This window comes from Triticum dicoccoides, chromosome 4A, assembly GCF_002162155.2.
Source record: "Triticum dicoccoides isolate Atlit2015 ecotype Zavitan chromosome 4A, WEW_v2.0, whole genome shotgun sequence".
Taxonomy (NCBI): Eukaryota; Viridiplantae; Streptophyta; class Magnoliopsida; order Poales; family Poaceae; genus Triticum; species Triticum dicoccoides.
Genome location: NC_041386.1, coordinates 152,056,821 through 152,061,540, shown reverse-complemented (window position 1 = coordinate 152,061,540; position 4,720 = coordinate 152,056,821).

Here is a 4,720-nt window from a genome sequence, read left to right as displayed (position 1 = left end):
GTCGGTCTACTTGTTTCGAACGTGATGCCTATATACATGATCATACCTAGATATTCTCATAACTATGCTCAATTCTGTAAATGCTCAACAGTAATTTGTTCACCCACCGTAAATACTTATGCTCTTGAGAGAAGCCACTAGTGAAACCTATGGCCCCCAGGTCTATCTTCCATCATATTAATCTTCCAATACTTAGTTATTTCCTTTGCCATTTATTTTACTTTGCATATTTTATTTCTCTTTATCATAAAAATACCAAAAATATTATCTTATCATATCTATCAGATCTCACTCTCGTAAGTGACTGTGTAGGGATTGACATCCCCTTATCGCGTTGGTTGCGAGGACTTATTTGTTTGTGTAGGTGCGAGGGACTCGTGCGTGGCCTCCTATTGGATTGATACCTTGGCTCTCAAAAACTGAGGGAAATACTTACGCTACTTTGCTGCATCACCCTTTCCTCTTCAAGGGAAAACCAACGCAGTGCTCAAGAGGTAGCAGTCATCTATCTGCTGAATACTAGACAGGGAGTTTGAGAGAAAATCACCGAAAAAGTTCGGGACACCGAAATGTTTCCGACAGCAGAAAAGTTCCGCAGAGAGAGGTCATCGGATGAGTTTCAGTGAAACCAAAAAGTTGTTTCGGGATATACTATTAAGTCAAATTGGTTTCGGCACATGCCTGATAATTCTTGGAGGGTGCCAGAGTCATTCTGGAAACTTTCTGGAATTTTCCGGGATAAAAGCTGGAATTGTTCCGGAGCTGTCGGTACCGGTTTGGTTGCTTTTCGCAGATGAAATTCACTAATCTTAAATTGTTTCGGAATGAATCCAAAATCATTTTAGTGGGTACTGGAATTATTCTAAGATCCACAAAAATATTTTCGGATTTAATGGACGCGAAATATTGTCTTCATGAATAGTGAGAACGCATTCTTGTTTTCTTTTCGCAGATAAAATTCACTAAACCAAAATTGGTTCGAAACGCGATGAAAATTATTTTAGTGGATACTGGAAATGTTCTGAGCCCACATAAATATTTTCAGTTCGTACGGACGCTGAAAAATGTTGTCGTGAATAGTGAAAGTGCTTTTTTGCTTGGCGTCTTGGAGAAGCCACCTTGAGGGCCTTTTGGTATTATCCCCTTTGGCTTCTTGGAGAAGCCACCCTTGGGCTTGGCCTATAAATAGTGGTGGAGGGGGCTGCCTAAAGACAAACTCTTGCTCTCATACAAATGCCATGCATGATCTGGCTCTCTCTCTCCCTCCCAGCGAAATAGTTTCGTAGAGCCGAAAGGCTGTCTGGGTTCCGGCAGGAACTAGTTCTGGACGGCGAAGCCCTGCCGGATAGATGACACCGTATGTGTGCAACCCCGTAGAGAGGTCATAGTTTAAATCCTTTTGCCCGAAGGGCTGTCCAAGTGACGGTCCGAGTTCTGTGAGTCCTCCCGAAGGGCTGTCCGAGTGACCGTCCGAGTTTTGAGGGTACCCCCGAAGGGCTGTCCGTGACACCGTCCGAGGGACTGTCCGAGCGCCTCCCGGAGGGCTGTCCGTAGGGCGGATGAGGGTATACATCCTTGCGGTTGGGAGGTTGTAAATCCTAGCTGCGGGGATCTGCACCGCCATTCGTCATCGACTCTACTTCCGCTGCGCTACGAGTCGGTAACGAAAAAGATCAAACCATGTATGCAGTCTCCATATTGGTCCTGGGCTGGTGCGTAGGTCGGAATTTTTTTGTTTTCTGCTGCGTTACCCTACACGATCCATCGACGAGTAGAGACAGTAGCGACCCAGATCATTGTCTGCAATTTCCTTCTTCTCTTGCCCCTGTGTCTTCTGGGCTTTGCCGCATGTGGCATTTTAAATTATCCAGAATATGTAAGATAATTATTATCTGCGCCATTGTAAATTTGTTGTCGTATTATCTGTTGCCATTTTATTTGTGGTCGTATTATCCGTTGCCCTATGTGGCAATTTAAATTAGGGCAGAATACGAGTTGAAAACACGAACAAAGCAAATGTGTGCGAGAAGTTGTGAGCGAGGCGGGCGGCGGCTGGTGCATGTAGGTCAAAGAGCTCGCTTTCCGGTGAGCATGGGCGGCCTTTCTGCTCGCACGTGTCCCGTCGAGCCTGCGAGGTGGACAGGATGCACGCGTCCCGTCGAGCCTGCGGCGCGGACTGCTCGCACGCGTCCCATCGAGCCTGCACGACGGACTTCTCGTGCTCATCTTGTCTAATCAAACAGCTGCACGCACGCCACCGAGTATGGTTAAATTTTGACACGGTTAATATAATACAACCGTTTGCGATATTAATGTGTCAGCTTTTTGTTTTAAAAAGGACTTCGTTGGCTACTAATGTGTGCGCCTCTTCTCAAACTGGACGTTTTTTTACCACGACATATATGTGCCATGTCATGAAACCATGCCAAGTTTCATGTTTTTGGGGTGACTTTTTGATTTACTAGGATTTAAAAACTGAGATTATCAATGTTTCAAGACGACGACAAGTTTGTAATTCATTCCCATTACTTAAATGAGACCTAAACATGCACACAATGACACATGTACGATTTCCCATCCATTTTGCTTCACTGGAGCATGTGGTTATAGTTCAGATTTGAATTATGAACTACATTAAATGCATAGAAAACTTAGTAATTAGTAATGTATATATATATATATATATATATATATATATATATATATATACAATGACCAAACGAACCCTGTACGGTTTCAAATTTTAGCCCGACACTCCTGTTATTCTATGTTGCCTGTAGAAAACAAAGTTCAATGCGAGAAGAGGCAGCGATTATGGTTTTGCCCACAAGAGGGGCATGCTTCCCTACTGGAACCACGAGGGTTGCGACATGCTCCAGTTTGTAAAAGGCTTGTAACATAGCTTCGCCCAAATTGGACAATTATATGTACCATGTAGTGACACCATGCCAAGTTTCATGATTTCCTGGTGAGTTTTGGATTTATAGGGATTTAAAAACCGATATTCGCAATGTTTGTGGCCAAGCCAAGATGGCGAGACGGTTGAATTCGTTCCCATTCGTTCCATGGGACCTAAACATGCACCCTAAGGAAACATGTACGTTTTTTCTAGCCATTTTGGTGCACTGGAGCATGTATTTGTAGTTCGGATTTGAATTATGAACATTAAATGCCTAGAAAACTCAACCAATGAATAAAAAAGGTCAAACGAACCCTGAATAATTTCAAAGTTCGGTGTGAATCTCCAGTTGTTCTGTGTCATGTGTAGAATAAAATATGAGGCTAGAAGAGGGAGTGATTATCGTTTGGCCCGCTAGGGGACACGTTTCCCTATCGAAACCACGAGGGTTATTGCGACAGGCTCCGGTTTGTAAGAGGTTTGTAATAAAGCTTGGCCCAAATTGGCAATGTTTTTACCACGACATATATGTGCCATGACGTGACACCATGCCACCTTTGATGACTTTCTGGTGAGTTTAGGATCTATGGGGACTTAAAAATCGAGATTCGAAATGTTTAAGGACGAGCCACGACACCGGTACGATTGTAATTCATTCCCATTCCTGGCATGAGACTTAAACATGCACCCAAGGACACATGTATAATTTTTCTAGCAATTTTGGTGAACTAGAGCATGTATTTGTAGTTTAGATTTGAATTATGGACATTAAATGCCTAGGAAACTCAATTAGTGTATAAAAAGGCCAAACGAACCCTAAATAAGTTTAAATTTTAGCATGGATATCAGGTTGTTCTATGTTGCCCGTGGAAGAAAATACAAGGCGAAAAGAGGTAGTGATTATGTTTCGCCTACAAGGGGAACACGTTTTCCTATCGGAACCACGAGGCTTCTTTGAGAGAAGCTTTGGTTTTTGTAAGAGGTTTGTAATAAAGCTTGGCCCAAATTGGACATTGTTTTTACCATGACATATATGTGCCATGACGTGACACCATGCCACCTTTGATGACTTTCTGGTGAGTTTAGGATTTATGGAGACTTAAAAACCGAGATTCGAAATGTTTGAGGATGAGCCATGACACCGGTACGATTGTAATTTGTTCCCATTCCTGGCATGGGACCTAAACATGCACCGAAGGACACTTGTATAATTTTTCTAGCTATTTTGGTGAACTGGAGCATGTATTTGTAGTTAAGATTTGAATTGTGGACATTAAATGCCTAGGAAACTTAATTAGTGTATAAAAAGGCCAAAGGAACCCTGAATAAGTTTAAATTTCAGCACGGATATCCTGTTGTTCCATGTTGTCGTAGAAGAAAATACAAGGCGAAAAGAGGCAGTGATTACGTTTCGCCCACAAGGGGGACATGTTTCCCTATCGGAACCATGAGGCTTCTTTGAGAGAAGCTCCGGTTTGTAAGAGGCTTGTAATAAAACTTGCTCCACAATGGACGAAAAAAATCCTCGACATATAAGTGCCATGTCATGACACCATGCCAGGTTTCATGATTTTTGGCTTAGTTTTGGATTTACGAGGATTTAAAAACCGAGATTCTTCTCACAAAATATTTTCAAATAGCACATGGTTCACTCACGAAAGCCGATATTCAATGAAAACTTTGTGGAAACCATATTTTAAAGTTTCATAAAAATCTAAAAAAATGCGGGATGTTAAGAAGGTGATGTTTTATTGCGACACAAAATTTCAAGTTGAAAAACATTACGAGATGTGAGCTATGAAAAAGACAAATTCAACCCTG